The sequence below is a fragment of the Crinia signifera genome, chromosome 8, assembly GCF_055691185.1.
Source record: "Crinia signifera chromosome 8, ASM5569118v1, whole genome shotgun sequence".
In the NCBI taxonomy this organism is placed as follows: domain Eukaryota; kingdom Metazoa; phylum Chordata; class Amphibia; order Anura; family Myobatrachidae; genus Crinia; species Crinia signifera.
Window position 1 is genome coordinate 70,247,791 of NC_139224.1, and position 14,086 is coordinate 70,261,876.

At 39.4% G+C, this 14,086-nt stretch overlaps 30 non-coding genes across 30 annotated transcripts; all 30 read right to left on the reverse strand.

Moving 5' to 3' along the window:
• Nucleotides 1–236: 236 nt before the first annotated feature.
• LOC146031753 (5S ribosomal RNA) lies at nucleotides 237–355 on the reverse strand. The gene has a single exon (XR_014457211.1). It is a non-coding gene; the product is annotated as a 5S ribosomal RNA (ribosomal RNA).
• A 345-nt stretch (nucleotides 356–700) lies between these two features.
• LOC146032365 (5S ribosomal RNA) lies at nucleotides 701–819 on the reverse strand. Its single transcript, XR_014457805.1, has one exon. It is a non-coding gene; the product is annotated as a 5S ribosomal RNA (ribosomal RNA).
• Nucleotides 820–1,164: 345 nt separating this feature from the next.
• On the reverse strand, nucleotides 1,165–1,283 carry LOC146033324 (5S ribosomal RNA). Its single transcript, XR_014458734.1, has one exon. It is a non-coding gene; the product is annotated as a 5S ribosomal RNA (ribosomal RNA).
• A 346-nt stretch (nucleotides 1,284–1,629) lies between these two features.
• Nucleotides 1,630–1,748, reverse strand: LOC146029779 (5S ribosomal RNA). The gene has a single exon (XR_014455387.1). It is a non-coding gene; the product is annotated as a 5S ribosomal RNA (ribosomal RNA).
• Nucleotides 1,749–2,093: 345 nt separating this feature from the next.
• On the reverse strand, nucleotides 2,094–2,212 carry LOC146032366 (5S ribosomal RNA). Its single transcript, XR_014457806.1, has one exon. It is a non-coding gene; the product is annotated as a 5S ribosomal RNA (ribosomal RNA).
• A 345-nt stretch (nucleotides 2,213–2,557) lies between these two features.
• On the reverse strand, nucleotides 2,558–2,676 carry LOC146032367 (5S ribosomal RNA). The gene has a single exon (XR_014457807.1). It is a non-coding gene; the product is annotated as a 5S ribosomal RNA (ribosomal RNA).
• Nucleotides 2,677–3,021: 345 nt separating this feature from the next.
• LOC146033325 (5S ribosomal RNA) lies at nucleotides 3,022–3,140 on the reverse strand. Its single transcript, XR_014458735.1, has one exon. It is a non-coding gene; the product is annotated as a 5S ribosomal RNA (ribosomal RNA).
• A 346-nt stretch (nucleotides 3,141–3,486) lies between these two features.
• LOC146031201 (5S ribosomal RNA) lies at nucleotides 3,487–3,605 on the reverse strand. Its single transcript, XR_014456672.1, has one exon. It is a non-coding gene; the product is annotated as a 5S ribosomal RNA (ribosomal RNA).
• Nucleotides 3,606–3,950: 345 nt separating this feature from the next.
• LOC146032368 (5S ribosomal RNA) lies at nucleotides 3,951–4,069 on the reverse strand. Its single transcript, XR_014457808.1, has one exon. It is a non-coding gene; the product is annotated as a 5S ribosomal RNA (ribosomal RNA).
• Nucleotides 4,070–4,414: 345 nt separating this feature from the next.
• Nucleotides 4,415–4,533, reverse strand: LOC146033326 (5S ribosomal RNA). Its single transcript, XR_014458736.1, has one exon. It is a non-coding gene; the product is annotated as a 5S ribosomal RNA (ribosomal RNA).
• Nucleotides 4,534–4,879: 346 nt separating this feature from the next.
• Nucleotides 4,880–4,998, reverse strand: LOC146030489 (5S ribosomal RNA). The gene has a single exon (XR_014455982.1). It is a non-coding gene; the product is annotated as a 5S ribosomal RNA (ribosomal RNA).
• Nucleotides 4,999–5,343: 345 nt separating this feature from the next.
• Nucleotides 5,344–5,462, reverse strand: LOC146032371 (5S ribosomal RNA). The gene has a single exon (XR_014457810.1). It is a non-coding gene; the product is annotated as a 5S ribosomal RNA (ribosomal RNA).
• A 345-nt stretch (nucleotides 5,463–5,807) lies between these two features.
• Nucleotides 5,808–5,926, reverse strand: LOC146032372 (5S ribosomal RNA). Its single transcript, XR_014457811.1, has one exon. It is a non-coding gene; the product is annotated as a 5S ribosomal RNA (ribosomal RNA).
• A 345-nt stretch (nucleotides 5,927–6,271) lies between these two features.
• LOC146032373 (5S ribosomal RNA) lies at nucleotides 6,272–6,390 on the reverse strand. Its single transcript, XR_014457812.1, has one exon. It is a non-coding gene; the product is annotated as a 5S ribosomal RNA (ribosomal RNA).
• A 345-nt stretch (nucleotides 6,391–6,735) lies between these two features.
• LOC146033328 (5S ribosomal RNA) lies at nucleotides 6,736–6,854 on the reverse strand. Its single transcript, XR_014458738.1, has one exon. It is a non-coding gene; the product is annotated as a 5S ribosomal RNA (ribosomal RNA).
• Nucleotides 6,855–7,200: 346 nt separating this feature from the next.
• Nucleotides 7,201–7,319, reverse strand: LOC146031202 (5S ribosomal RNA). Its single transcript, XR_014456673.1, has one exon. It is a non-coding gene; the product is annotated as a 5S ribosomal RNA (ribosomal RNA).
• Nucleotides 7,320–7,664: 345 nt separating this feature from the next.
• Nucleotides 7,665–7,783, reverse strand: LOC146032374 (5S ribosomal RNA). The gene has a single exon (XR_014457813.1). It is a non-coding gene; the product is annotated as a 5S ribosomal RNA (ribosomal RNA).
• A 345-nt stretch (nucleotides 7,784–8,128) lies between these two features.
• Nucleotides 8,129–8,247, reverse strand: LOC146033330 (5S ribosomal RNA). Its single transcript, XR_014458739.1, has one exon. It is a non-coding gene; the product is annotated as a 5S ribosomal RNA (ribosomal RNA).
• A 346-nt stretch (nucleotides 8,248–8,593) lies between these two features.
• On the reverse strand, nucleotides 8,594–8,712 carry LOC146029790 (5S ribosomal RNA). The gene has a single exon (XR_014455388.1). It is a non-coding gene; the product is annotated as a 5S ribosomal RNA (ribosomal RNA).
• Nucleotides 8,713–9,057: 345 nt separating this feature from the next.
• Nucleotides 9,058–9,176, reverse strand: LOC146032375 (5S ribosomal RNA). The gene has a single exon (XR_014457814.1). It is a non-coding gene; the product is annotated as a 5S ribosomal RNA (ribosomal RNA).
• A 345-nt stretch (nucleotides 9,177–9,521) lies between these two features.
• Nucleotides 9,522–9,640, reverse strand: LOC146032376 (5S ribosomal RNA). The gene has a single exon (XR_014457815.1). It is a non-coding gene; the product is annotated as a 5S ribosomal RNA (ribosomal RNA).
• A 345-nt stretch (nucleotides 9,641–9,985) lies between these two features.
• LOC146033331 (5S ribosomal RNA) lies at nucleotides 9,986–10,104 on the reverse strand. Its single transcript, XR_014458740.1, has one exon. It is a non-coding gene; the product is annotated as a 5S ribosomal RNA (ribosomal RNA).
• A 346-nt stretch (nucleotides 10,105–10,450) lies between these two features.
• Nucleotides 10,451–10,569, reverse strand: LOC146031203 (5S ribosomal RNA). The gene has a single exon (XR_014456674.1). It is a non-coding gene; the product is annotated as a 5S ribosomal RNA (ribosomal RNA).
• Nucleotides 10,570–10,914: 345 nt separating this feature from the next.
• On the reverse strand, nucleotides 10,915–11,033 carry LOC146032377 (5S ribosomal RNA). Its single transcript, XR_014457816.1, has one exon. It is a non-coding gene; the product is annotated as a 5S ribosomal RNA (ribosomal RNA).
• Nucleotides 11,034–11,378: 345 nt separating this feature from the next.
• Nucleotides 11,379–11,497, reverse strand: LOC146032378 (5S ribosomal RNA). Its single transcript, XR_014457817.1, has one exon. It is a non-coding gene; the product is annotated as a 5S ribosomal RNA (ribosomal RNA).
• Nucleotides 11,498–11,842: 345 nt separating this feature from the next.
• Nucleotides 11,843–11,961, reverse strand: LOC146033332 (5S ribosomal RNA). Its single transcript, XR_014458741.1, has one exon. It is a non-coding gene; the product is annotated as a 5S ribosomal RNA (ribosomal RNA).
• A 346-nt stretch (nucleotides 11,962–12,307) lies between these two features.
• On the reverse strand, nucleotides 12,308–12,426 carry LOC146031783 (5S ribosomal RNA). The gene has a single exon (XR_014457238.1). It is a non-coding gene; the product is annotated as a 5S ribosomal RNA (ribosomal RNA).
• A 345-nt stretch (nucleotides 12,427–12,771) lies between these two features.
• On the reverse strand, nucleotides 12,772–12,890 carry LOC146034597 (5S ribosomal RNA). Its single transcript, XR_014460002.1, has one exon. It is a non-coding gene; the product is annotated as a 5S ribosomal RNA (ribosomal RNA).
• Nucleotides 12,891–13,235: 345 nt separating this feature from the next.
• On the reverse strand, nucleotides 13,236–13,354 carry LOC146028928 (5S ribosomal RNA). Its single transcript, XR_014455284.1, has one exon. It is a non-coding gene; the product is annotated as a 5S ribosomal RNA (ribosomal RNA).
• A 345-nt stretch (nucleotides 13,355–13,699) lies between these two features.
• LOC146033007 (5S ribosomal RNA) lies at nucleotides 13,700–13,818 on the reverse strand. Its single transcript, XR_014458418.1, has one exon. It is a non-coding gene; the product is annotated as a 5S ribosomal RNA (ribosomal RNA).
• Nucleotides 13,819–14,086: the final 268 nt, after the last annotated feature.

A 14,086-nucleotide genomic window follows, 5' to 3' on the forward strand; every position in this document is an offset into this window, starting at 1 on the left:
AAAAGACCTACAGGACATGATATTAGCAGGTGGTCTCAAATTAAACTACTAAAGAGGCTCAACACTGTTTAGCTGCCAAAAGCAGTTGGAATTGCGTCTAAACAGTGTGGTAAGTCTTTAGGTGATGGCTATTGTGTCTGTTTGACCTCTCCTAAATCTCTGTATTGGCAATAAAAAGAAAAAGTTTCCAATTTAAATAGCTAGAAAATAAAAACAATTTGCCAGTAATGGGAAAAAACCTACAGCACCTGGCGTTTCCATGTGGTCTCCCACCCAAGTACTAACCAGGCCCAACACTGCTTAGCTTCCAAGATCAGACGGGATTGGGCGTATCCAATGTGGTATGGCTGTAGGTGAGATGCAAGCACTTTTTTGCCCTCTTCTACTTCTATAACAATTTAAGTTAATAAAAAAGTTTTCTAACTGTATTGGCTTACTGAAAAAAATCATGTGTTGGTAATGTAAAAAGACCTACAGGACATGATATTAGCAGGTGGTCTCAAATTAAACTACTAAAGAGGCTCAACACTGTTTAGCTGCCAAAACCAGTTGGAATTGGGCCTAAACAGTGTGGTAAGTCTTTAGGTGATGGCTATTGTGTCTGTTTGACCTCTCCCAAATCTCTGTATTGGCAATAAAAAGAAAAAGTTTCCAATTTAAATAGCTAGAAAATAAAAACAATTTGCCAGTAATGGGAAAAAACCTACAGCACCTGGCGTTCCCATGTGGTCTCCCACCCAAGTACTAACCAGGCCCAACACTGCTTAGCTTCCAAGATCAGACGAGATTGGGCGTATCCAATGTGGTATGGCTGTATGTGAGATACAGGCACTTTTTTGCCCTCTTCTACTTCTATAACCAGGTAAGCTAATAAAAAAGTTTCCTAACTGTATTGGCTTACTGAAAAAAATCATGTGTTGGTAATGTAAATAGAACTACAGGACATGATATTAGCAGGTGGTCTCAAATTAAACTACTAAAGAGGCTCAACACTGTTTAGCTGCCAAAACCAGTTGGAATTGGGCCTAAACAGTGTGGTAAGTCTTTAGGTGATGGCTATTGTGTCTGTTTGACCTCTCCCAAATGTCTGTATTGGCAATAAAAAGATAAAGTTTCCAATTTAAATAGCTAGAGAATAAAAACAATTTGCCAGTAATGGAAAAAAACCTACAGCACCTGGTGTTCCCGTGTGGTCTCCCACCCAAGTACTAACCAGGCCCAACACTGCTTAGCTTCCAAGATCAGACGGGATTGGGCGTATCCAATATGGTATGGCTGGAGGTGAGATGCAAGCACTTTTTTGCCCTCTTCTACTTCTATAACAAGTTAAGTTAATAAAAAAGTTTCCTAACTGTATTGGCTTACTGAAAAAAATCATGTGTTGGTAATGTAAAAAGACCTACAGGACATGATATTAGCAGGTGGTCTCAAATTAAACTACTAAAGAGGCTCAACACTGTTTAGCTGCCAAAAGCAGTTGGAATTGGGCCTAAACAGTGTGGTAAGTCTTTAGGTGATGGCTATTGTGTCTGTTTGACCTCTCCTAAATCTCTGTATTGGCAATAAAAAGAAAAAAGTTTCCAATTTAAATAGCTAGAAAATAAAAACAATTTGCCAGTAATGGGAAAAAACCTACAGCACCTGGTGTTCCCATGTGGTCTCCCACCCAAGTACTAACCAGGCCCAACACTGCTTAGCTTCCAAGATCAGACGAGATTGGGCGTATCCAATGTGGTATGGCTGTAGGTGAGATACAGGCACTTTTTTGCCCTCTTCTACTTCTATAACCAGGAAAGCTAATAAAAAAGTTTCCTAACTGTATTGGCTTACTGAAAAAAATCATGTGTTGGTAATGTAAATAGAACTACAGGACATGATATTAGCAGGTGGTCTCAAATTAAACTACTAAAGAGGCTCAACACTGTTTAGCTGCCAAAAGCAGTTGGAATTGCGTCTAAACAGTGTGGTAAGTCTTTAGGTGATGGCTATTGTGTCTGTTTGACCTCTCCCAAATCTCTGTATTGGCAATAAAAAGAAAAAGTTTCCAATTTAAATAGCTAGAAAATAAAAACAATTTGCCAGTAATGGGAAAAAACCTACAGCACCTGGCGTTCCCATGTGGTCTCCCACCCAAGTACTAACCAGGCCCAACACTGCTTAGCTTCCAAGATCAGACGAGATTGGGCGTATCCAATGTGGTATGGCTGTATGTGAGATACAGGCACTTTTTTGCCCTCTTCTACTTCTATAACCAGGTAAGCTAATAAAAAAGTTTCCTAACTGTATTGGCTTACTGAAAAAAATCATGTGTTGGTAATGTAAATAGAACTACAGGACATGATATTAGCAGGTGGTCTCAAATTAAACTACTAAAGAGGCTCAACACTGTTTAGCTGCCAAAACCAGTTGGAATTGGGCCTAAACAGTGTGGTAAGTCTTTAGGTGATGGCTATTGTGTCTGTTTGACCTCTCCCAAATCTCTGTATTGGCAATAAAAAGAAAAAGTTTCCAATTTAAATAGCTAGAAAATAAAAACAATTTGCCAGTAATGGGAAAAAACCTACAGCACCTGGCGTTCCCATGTGGTCTCCCACCCAAGTACTAACCAGGCCCAACACTGCTTAGCTTCCAAGATCAGACGAGATTGGGCGTATCCAATGTGGTATGGCTGTATGTGAGATACAGGCACTTTTTTGCCCTCTTCTACTTCTATAACCAGGTAAGCTAATAAAAAAGTTTCCTAACTGTATTGGCTTACTGAAAAAAATCATGTGTTGGTAATGTAAATAGAACTACAGGACATGATATTAGCAGGTGGTCTCAAATTAAACTACTAAAGAGGCTCAACACTGTTTAGCTGCCAAAACCAGTTGGAATTGGGCCTAAACAGTGTGGTAAGTCTTTAGGTGATGGCTATTGTGTCTGTTTGACCTCTCCCAAATGTCTGTATTGGCAATAAAAAGATAAAGTTTCCAATTTAAATAGCTAGAGAATAAAAACAATTTGCCAGTAATGGAAAAAAACCTACAGCACCTGGTGTTCCCGTGTGGTCTCCCACCCAAGTACTAACCAGGCCCAACACTGCTTAGCTTCCAAGATCAGACGGGATTGGGCGTATCCAATATGGTATGGCTGGAGGTGAGATGCAAGCATTTTTTTGCCCTCTTCTACTTCTATAACAAGTTAAGTTAATAAAAAAGTTTCCTAACTGTATTGGCTTACTGAAAAAAATCATGTGTTGGTAATGTAAAAAGACCTACAGGACATGATATTAGCAGGTGGTCTCAAATTAAACTACTAAAGAGGCTCAACACTGTTTAGCTGCCAAAAGCAGTTGGAATTGGGCCTAAACAGTGTGGTAAGTCTTTAGGTGATGGCTATTGTGTCTGTTTGACCTCTCCTAAATCTCTGTATTGGCAATAAAAAGAAAAAAGTTTCCAATTTAAATAGCTAGAAAATAAAAACAATTTGCCAGTAATGGGAAAAAACTTACAGCACCTGGTGTTCCCATGTGGTCTCCCACCCAAGTACTAACCAGGCCCAACACTGCTTATCTTCCAAGATCAGACGGGATTGGGCGTATCCAATGTGGTATGGCTGTAGGTGAGATGCAAGCACTTTTTTGCCCTCTTCTACTTCTATAACAATTTAAGTTAATAAAAAAGTTTTCTAACTGTATTGGCTTACTGAAAAAAATCATGTGTTGGTAATGTAAAAAGACCTACAGGACATGATATTAGCAGGTGGTCTCAAATTAAACTACTAAAGAGGCTCAACACTGTTTAGCTGCCAAAACCAGTTGGAATTGGGCCTAAACAGTGTGGTAAGTCTTTAGGTGATGGCTATTGTGTCTGTTTGACCTCTCCCAAATCTCTGTATTGGCAATAAAAAGAAAAAGTTTCCAATTTAAATAGCTAGAAAATAAAAACAATTTGCCAGTAATGGGAAAAAACCTACAGCACCTGGCGTTCCCATGTGGTCTCCCACCCAAGTACTAACCAGGCCCAACACTGCTTAGCTTCCAAGATCAGACGAGATTGGGCGTATCCAATGTGGTATGGCTGTATGTGAGATACAGGCACTTTTTTGCCCTCTTCTACTTCTATAACCAGGTAAGCTAATAAAAAAGTTTCCTAACTGTATTGGCTTACTGAAAAAAATCATGTGTTGGTAATGTAAATAGAACTACAGGACATGATATTAGCAGGTGGTCTCAAATTAAACTACTAAAGAGGCTCAACACTGTTTAGCTGCCAAAACCAGTTGGAATTGGGCCTAAACAGTGTGGTAAGTCTTTAGGTGATGGCTATTGTGTCTGTTTGACCTCTCCCAAATGTCTGTATTGGCAATAAAAAGATAAAGTTTCCAATTTAAATAGCTAGAGAATAAAAACAATTTGCCAGTAATGGAAAAAAACCTACAGCACCTGGTGTTCCCGTGTGGTCTCCCACCCAAGTACTAACCAGGCCCAACACTGCTTAGCTTCCAAGATCAGACGGGATTGGGCGTATCCAATATGGTATGGCTGGAGGTGAGATGCAAGCACTTTTTTGCCCTCTTCTACTTCTATAACAAGTTAAGTTAATAAAAAAGTTTCCTAACTGTATTGGCTTACTGAAAAAAATCATGTGTTGGTAATGTAAAAAGACCTACAGGACATGATATTAGCAGGTGGTCTCAAATTAAACTACTAAAGAGGCTCAACACTGTTTAGCTGCCAAAAGCAGTTGGAATTGGGCCTAAACAGTGTGGTAAGTCTTTAGGTGATGGCTATTGTGTCTGTTTGACCTCTCCTAAATCTCTGTATTGGCAATAAAAAGAAAAAAGTTTCCAATTTAAATAGCTAGAAAATAAAAACAATTTGCCAGTAATGGGAAAAAACCTACAGCACCTGGTGTTCCCATGTGGTCTCCCACCCAAGTACTAGCCAGGCCCAACACTGCTTAGCTTCCAAGATCAGACGAGATTGGGCGTATCCAATGTGGTATGGCTGTAGGTGAGATACAGGCACTTTTTTGCCCTCTTCTACTTCTATAACCAGGAAAGCTAATAAAAAAGTTTCCTAACTGTATTGGCTTACTGAAAAAAATCATGTGTTGGTAATGTAAATAGAACTACAGGACATGATATTAGCAGGTGGTCTCAAATTAAACTACTAAAGAGGCTCAACACTGTTTAGCTGCCAAAAGCAGTTGGAATTGCGTCTAAACAGTGTGGTAAGTCTTTAGGTGATGGCTATTGTGTCTGTTTGACCTCTCCCAAATCTCTGTATTGGCAATAAAAAGAAAAAGTTTCCAATTTAAATAGCTAGAAAATAAAAACAATTTGCCAGTAATGGGAAAAAACCTACAGCACCTGGCGTTCCCATGTGGTCTCCCACCCAAGTACTAACCAGGCCCAACACTGCTTAGCTTCCAAGATCAGACGAGATTGGGCGTATCCAATGTGGTATGGCTGTATGTGAGATACAGGCACTTTTTTGCCCTCTTCTACTTCTATAACCAGGTAAGCTAATAAAAAAGTTTCCTAACTGTATTGGCTTACTGAAAAAAATCATGTGTTGGTAATGTAAATAGAACTACAGGACATGATATTAGCAGGTGGTCTCAAATTAAACTACTAAAGAGGCTCAACACTGTTTAGCTGCCAAAACCAGTTGGAATTGGGCCTAAACAGTGTGGTAAGTCTTTAGGTGATGGCTATTGTGTCTGTTTGACCTCTCCCAAATCTCTGTATTGGCAATAAAAAGAAAAAGTTTCCAATTTAAATAGCTAGAAAATAAAAACAATTTGCCAGTAATGGGAAAAAACCTACAGCACCTGGCGTTCCCATGTGGTCTCCCACCCAAGTACTAACCAGGCCCAACACTGCTTAGCTTCCAAGATCAGACGAGATTGGGCGTATCCAATGTGGTATGGCTGTATGTGAGATACAGGCACTTTTTTGCCCTCTTCTACTTCTATAACCAGGTAAGCTAATAAAAAAGTTTCCTAACTGTATTGGCTTACTGAAAAAAATCATGTGTTGGTAATGTAAATAGAACTACAGGACATGATATTAGCAGGTGGTCTCAAATTAAACTACTAAAGAGGCTCAACACTGTTTAGCTGCCAAAACCAGTTGGAATTGGGCCTAAACAGTGTGGTAAGTCTTTAGGTGATGGCTATTGTGTCTGTTTGACCTCTCCCAAATCTCTGTATTGGCAATAAAAAGAAAAAGTTTCCAATTTAAATAGCTAGAAAATAAAAACAATTTGCCAGTAATGGGAAAAAACCTACAGCACCTGGCGTTCCCATGTGGTCTCCCACCCAAGTACTAACCAGGCCCAACACTGCTTAGCTTCCAAGATCAGACGAGATTGGGCGTATCCAATGTGGTATGGCTGTATGTGAGATACAGGCACTTTTTTGCCCTCTTCTACTTCTATAACCAGGTAAGCTAATAAAAAAGTTTCCTAACTGTATTGGCTTACTGAAAAAAATCATGTGTTGGTAATGTAAATAGAACTACAGGACATGATATTAGCAGGTGGTCTCAAATTAAACTACTAAAGAGGCTCAACACTGTTTAGCTGCCAAAACCAGTTGGAATTGGGCCTAAACAGTGTGGTAAGTCTTTAGGTGATGGCTATTGTGTCTGTTTGACCTCTCCCAAATGTCTGTATTGGCAATAAAAAGATAAAGTTTCCAATTTAAATAGCTAGAGAATAAAAACAATTTGCCAGTAATGGAAAAAAACCTACAGCACCTGGTGTTCCCGTGTGGTCTCCCACCCAAGTACTAACCAGGCCCAACACTGCTTAGCTTCCAAGATCAGACGGGATTGGGCGTATCCAATATGGTATGGCTGGAGGTGAGATGCAAGCATTTTTTTGCCCTCTTCTACTTCTATAACAAGTTAAGTTAATAAAAAAGTTTCCTAACTGTATTGGCTTACTGAAAAAAATCATGTGTTGGTAATGTAAAAAGACCTACAGGACATGATATTAGCAGGTGGTCTCAAATTAAACTACTAAAGAGGCTCAACACTGTTTAGCTGCCAAAAGCAGTTGGAATTGGGCCTAAACAGTGTGGTAAGTCTTTAGGTGATGGCTATTGTGTCTGTTTGACCTCTCCTAAATCTCTGTATTGGCAATAAAAAGAAAAAAGTTTCCAATTTAAATAGCTAGAAAATAAAAACAATTTGCCAGTAATGGGAAAAAACTTACAGCACCTGGTGTTCCCATGTGGTCTCCCACCCAAGTACTAACCAGGCCCAACACTGCTTATCTTCCAAGATCAGACGGGATTGGGCGTATCCAATGTGGTATGGCTGTAGGTGAGATGCAAGCACTTTTTTGCCCTCTTCTACTTCTATAACAATTTAAGTTAATAAAAAAGTTTTCTAACTGTATTGGCTTACTGAAAAAAATCATGTGTTGGTAATGTAAAAAGACCTACAGGACATGATATTAGCAGGTGGTCTCAAATTAAACTACTAAAGAGGCTCAACACTGTTTAGCTGCCAAAACCAGTTGGAATTGGGCCTAAACAGTGTGGTAAGTCTTTAGGTGATGGCTATTGTGTCTGTTTGACCTCTCCCAAATCTCTGTATTGGCAATAAAAAGAAAAAGTTTCCAATTTAAATAGCTAGAAAATAAAAACAATTTGCCAGTAATGGGAAAAAACCTACAGCACCTGGCGTTCCCATGTGGTCTCCCACCCAAGTACTAACCAGGCCCAACACTGCTTAGCTTCCAAGATCAGACGAGATTGGGCGTATCCAATGTGGTATGGCTGTATGTGAGATACAGGCACTTTTTTGCCCTCTTCTACTTCTATAACCAGGTAAGCTAATAAAAAAGTTTCCTAACTGTATTGGCTTACTGAAAAAAATCATGTGTTGGTAATGTAAATAGAACTACAGGACATGATATTAGCAGGTGGTCTCAAATTAAACTACTAAAGAGGCTCAACACTGTTTAGCTGCCAAAACCAGTTGGAATTGGGCCTAAACAGTGTGGTAAGTCTTTAGGTGATGGCTATTGTGTCTGTTTGACCTCTCCCAAATGTCTGTATTGGCAATAAAAAGATAAAGTTTCCAATTTAAATAGCTAGAGAATAAAAACAATTTGCCAGTAATGGAAAAAAACCTACAGCACCTGGTGTTCCCGTGTGGTCTCCCACCCAAGTACTAACCAGGCCCAACACTGCTTAGCTTCCAAGATCAGACGGGATTGGGCGTATCCAATATGGTATGGCTGGAGGTGAGATGCAAGCACTTTTTTGCCCTCTTCTACTTCTATAACAAGTTAAGTTAATAAAAAAGTTTCCTAACTGTATTGGCTTACTGAAAAAAATCATGTGTTGGTAATGTAAAAAGACCTACAGGACATGATATTAGCAGGTGGTCTCAAATTAAACTACTAAAGAGGCTCAACACTGTTTAGCTGCCAAAAGCAGTTGGAATTGGGCCTAAACAGTGTGGTAAGTCTTTAGGTGATGGCTATTGTGTCTGTTTGACCTCTCCTAAATCTCTGTATTGGCAATAAAAAGAAAAAAGTTTCCAATTTAAATAGCTAGAAAATAAAAACAATTTGCCAGTAATGGGAAAAAACCTACAGCACCTGGTGTTCCCATGTGGTCTCCCACCCAAGTACTAACCAGGCCCAACACTGCTTAGCTTCCAAGATCAGACGAGATTGGGCGTATCCAATGTGGTATGGCTGTAGGTGAGATACAGGCACTTTTTTGCCCTCTTCTACTTCTATAACCAGGAAAGCTAATAAAAAAGTTTCCTAACTGTATTGGCTTACTGAAAAAAATCATGTGTTGGTAATGTAAATAGAACTACAGGACATGATATTAGCAGGTGGTCTCAAATTAAACTACTAAAGAGGCTCAACACTGTTTAGCTGCCAAAAGCAGTTGGAATTGCGTCTAAACAGTGTGGTAAGTCTTTAGGTGATGGCTATTGTGTCTGTTTGACCTCTCCCAAATCTCTGTATTGGCAATAAAAAGAAAAAGTTTCCAATTTAAATAGCTAGAAAATAAAAACAATTTGCCAGTAATGGGAAAAAACCTACAGCACCTGGCGTTCCCATGTGGTCTCCCACCCAAGTACTAACCAGGCCCAACACTGCTTAGCTTCCAAGATCAGACGAGATTGGGCGTATCCAATGTGGTATGGCTGTATGTGAGATACAGGCACTTTTTTGCCCTCTTCTACTTCTATAACCAGGTAAGCTAATAAAAAAGTTTCCTAACTGTATTGGCTTACTGAAAAAAATCATGTGTTGGTAATGTAAATAGAACTACAGGACATGATATTAGCAGGTGGTCTCAAATTAAACTACTAAAGAGGCTCAACACTGTTTAGCTGCCAAAACCAGTTGGAATTGGGCCTAAACAGTGTGGTAAGTCTTTAGGTGATGGCTATTGTGTCTGTTTGACCTCTCCCAAATCTCTGTATTGGCAATAAAAAGAAAAAGTTTCCAATTTAAATAGCTAGAAAATAAAAACAATTTGCCAGTAATGGGAAAAAACCTACAGCACCTGGCGTTCCCATGTGGTCTCCCACCCAAGTACTAACCAGGCCCAACACTGCTTAGCTTCCAAGATCAGACGAGATTGGGCGTATCCAATGTGGTATGGCTGTATGTGAGATACAGGCACTTTTTTGCCCTCTTCTACTTCTATAACCAGGTAAGCTAATAAAAAAGTTTCCTAACTGTATTGGCTTACTGAAAAAAATCATGTGTTGGTAATGTAAATAGAACTACAGGACATGATATTAGCAGGTGGTCTCAAATTAAACTACTAAAGAGGCTCAACACTGTTTAGCTGCCAAAACCAGTTGGAATTGGGCCTAAACAGTGTGGTAAGTCTTTAGGTGATGGCTATTGTGTCTGTTTGACCTCTCCCAAATGTCTGTATTGGCAATAAAAAGATAAAGTTTCCAATTTAAATAGCTAGAGAATAAAAACAATTTGCCAGTAATGGAAAAAAACCTACAGCACCTGGTGTTCCCGTGTGGTCTCCCACCCAAGTACTAACCAGGCCCAACACTGCTTAGCTTCCAAGATCAGACGGGATTGGGCGTATCCAATATGGTATGGCTGGAGGTGAGATGCAAGCATTTTTTTGCCCTCTTCTACTTCTATAACAAGTTAAGTTAATAAAAAAGTTTCCTAACTGTATTGGCTTACTGAAAAAAATCATGTGTTGGTAATGTAAAAAGACCTACAGGACATGATATTAGCAGGTGGTCTCAAATTAAACTACTAAAGAGGCTCAACACTGTTTAGCTGCCAAAAGCAGTTGGAATTGGGCCTAAACAGTGTGGTAAGTCTTTAGGTGATGGCTATTGTGTCTGTTTGACCTCTCCTAAATCTCTGTATTGGCAATAAAAAGAAAAAAGTTTCCAATTTAAATAGCTAGAAAATAAAAACAATTTGCCAGTAATGGGAAAAAACTTACAGCACCTGGTGTTCCCATGTGGTCTCCCACCCAAGTACTAACCAGGCCCAACACTGCTTATCTTCCAAGATCAGACGGGATTGGGCGTATCCAATGTGGTATGGCTGTAGGTGAGATGCAAGCACTTTTTTGCCCTCTTCTACTTCTATAACAAGTTAAGTTAATAAAAAAGTTTCCTAACTGTATTGGCTTACTGAAAAAAATCATGTGTTTGTAATGTAAAAAGACCTACAGGACATGATATTAGCAGGTGGTCTCAAATTAAACTACTAAAGAGGCTCAACACTGTTTAGCTGCCAAAAGCAGTTGGAATTGCGTCTAAACAGTGTGGTAAGTCTTTAGGTGATGGCTATTGTGTCTGTTTGACCTCTCCCAAATCTCTGTATTGGCAATAAAAAGAAAAAGTTTCCAATTTAAATAGCTAGAAAATAAAAACAATTTGCCAGTAATGGGAAAAAACCTACAGCACCTGGCGTTCCCATGTGGTCTCCCACCCAAGTACTAACCAGGCCCAACACTGCTTAGCTTCCAAGATCAGACGAGATTGGGCGTATCCAATGTGGTATGGCTGTATGTGAGATACAGGCACTTTTTTGCCCTCTTCTACTTCTATAACCAGGTAAGCTAATAAAAAAGTTTCCTAACTGTATTGGCTTACTGAAAAAAATCATGTGTTGGTAATGTAAATAGAACTACAGGACATGATATTAGCAGGTGGTCTCAAATTAAACTACTAAAGAGGCTCAACACTGTTTAGCTGCCAAAACCAGTTGGAATTGGGCCTAAACAGTGTGGTAAGTCTTTAGGTGATGGCTATTGTGTCTGTTTGACCTCTCCCAAATCTCTGTATTGGCAATAAAAAGAAAAAGTTTCCAATTTAAATAGCTAGAAAATAAAAACAATTTGCCAGTAATGGGAAAAAACCTACAGCACCTGGCGTTCCCATGTGGTCTCCCACCCAAGTACTAACCAGGCCCAACACTGCTTAGCTTCCAAGATCAGACGAGATTGGGCGTATCCAATGTGGTATGGCTGTATGTGAGATACAGGCACTTTTTTGCCCTCTTCTACTTCTATAACCAGGTAAGCTAATAAAAAAGTTTCCTAACTGTATTGGCTTACTGAAAAAAATCATGTGTTGGTAATGTAAATAGAACTACAGGACATGATATTAGCAGGTGGTCTCAAATTAAACTACTAAAGAGGCTCAACACTGTTTAGCTGCCAAAAGCAGTTGGAATTGGGCCTAAACAGTGTGGTAAGTCTTTAGGTGATGGCTATTGTGTCTGTTTGACCTCTCCCAAATGTCTGTATTGGCAATAAAAAGATAAAGTTTCCAATTTAAATAGCTAGAGAATAAAAACAATTTGCCAGTAATGGAAAAAAACCTACAGCACCTGGTGTTCCCGTGTGGTCTCCCACCCAAGTACTAACCAGGCCCAACACTGCTTAGCTTCCAAGATCAGACGGGATTGGGCGTATCCAATATGGTATGGCTGGAGGTGAGATGCAAGCACTTTTTTGCCCTCTTCTACTTCTATAACAAGTTAAGTTAATAAAAAAGTTTCCTAACTGTATTGGCTTACTGAAAAAAATCATGTGTTGGTAATGTAAAAAGACCTACAGGACATGATATTAGCAGGTGGTCTCAAATTAAACTACTAAAGAGGCTCAACACTGTTTAGCTTCCAAAAGCAGTTGGAATTGGGCCTAAACAGTGTGGTAAGTCTTTAGGTGATGGCTATTGTGTCTGTTTGACCTCTCCTAAATCTCTGTATTGGCAATAAAAAGAAAAAAGTTTCCAATTTAAATAGCTAGAAAATAAAAACAATTTGCCAGTAATGGGAAAAAACCTACAGCACCTGGTGTTCCCATGTGGTCTCCCACCCAAGTACTAACCAGGACCAACACTGCTTAGCTTCCAAGATCAGACGAGATTGGGCGTATCCAATGTGGTATGGCTGTAGGTGAGATACAGGCACTTTTTTGCCCTCTTCTACTTCTATAACCAGGAAAGCTAATAAAAAAGTTTCCTAACTGTATTGGCTTACTGAAAAAAATCATGTGTTGGTAATGTAAATAGAACTACAGGACATGATATTAGCAGGTGGTCTCAAATTAAACTACTAAAGAGGCTCAACACTGTTTAGCTGCCAAAAGCAGTTGGAATTGGGCCTAAACAGTGTGGTAAGTCTTTAGGTGATGGCTATTGTGTCTGTTTGACCTCTCCTAAATCTCTGTATTGGCAATAAAAAGAAAAAGTTTTCAATTTAAATAGCTAGAGAATAAAAACAATTTGCCAGTAATGGGAAAAAACCTACAGCACCTGGTGTTCCCATGTGGTCTCCCACCCAAGTACTAACCAGGCCCAACACTGCTTAGAATCCAAGATCAGACGAGATTGGGCGTATCCAACGTGGTATGGCTGTAGGTGAGATACAGGCACTTTTTTGCCCTCTTCTACTTCTATAACCAGGTAAGCTTATAAAAAAGTTTCCTAACTGTATTGGCTTACTGAAAAAAATCATGTGTTGGTAATGTAAATAGAACTACAGGACATGATATTAGCAGGTGATCTCAAATTAAACTACTAAAGAGGCTCAACACTGTTTAGCTGCCAAAACCAGTTGGAATTGGGCCTAAACAGTGTGGTAAGTCTTTAGATGATGGCTATTGTGTCTGTTTGACCTCTCCCAAATGTCTGTATTGGCAATAAAAAGATAAAGTTTCCAATTTAAATAGCTAGAGAATAAAAACAATTTGCCAGTAATGGAAAAAAACCTACAGCACCTGGTGTTCCCATGTGGTCTCCCACCCAAGTACTAACCAGGCCCAACACTGCTTAGCTTCCAAGATCAGACGGGATTGGGCGTATCCAATGTGGTATGGCTGTAGGTGAGATGCAAGCACTTTTTTGCCCTCTTCTACTTCTATAACAAGTTAAGTTAATAAAAAAGTTTCCTAACTGTATTGGCTTACTGAAAAAAATCATGTGTTGGTAATGTAAAAAGACCTACAGGACATGATATTAGCAGGTGGTCTCAAATTAAACTACTAAAGAGGCTCAACACTGTTTAGCTGCCAAAAGCAGTTGGAATTGGGCCGAAACAGTGTGGTAAGTCTTTAGGTGATGGCTATTGTGTCTGTTTGACCTCTCCCAAATCTCTGTATTGGCAATAAAAAGAAAAAGTTTCCAATTTAAATAGCTAGAAAATAAAAACAATTTGCCAGTAATGGGAAAAAACCTACAGCACCTGGTGTTCCCATGTGGTCTCCCACCCAAGTACTAACCAGGCCCAACACTGCTTAGCTTCCAAGATCAGACGGGATTGGACGTATCCAATGTGGTATGGCTATAGTTGAGATGCAAGCACTTTTTTGCCCTCTTCTACTTCTATAACAAGTTAAGTTAATAAAAAAGTTTCCTAACTGTATTGGCTTACTGAAAAAAATCATGTGTTGGTAATGTAAAAAGACCTACAGGACATGATATTAGCAGGTGGTCTCAAATTAAACTACTAAAGAGGCTCAACACTGTTTAGCTGCCAAAAGCAGTTGGAATTGCGTCTAAACAGTGTGGTAAGTCTTTAGGTGATGGCTATTGTGTCTGTTTGACCTCTCCTAAATCT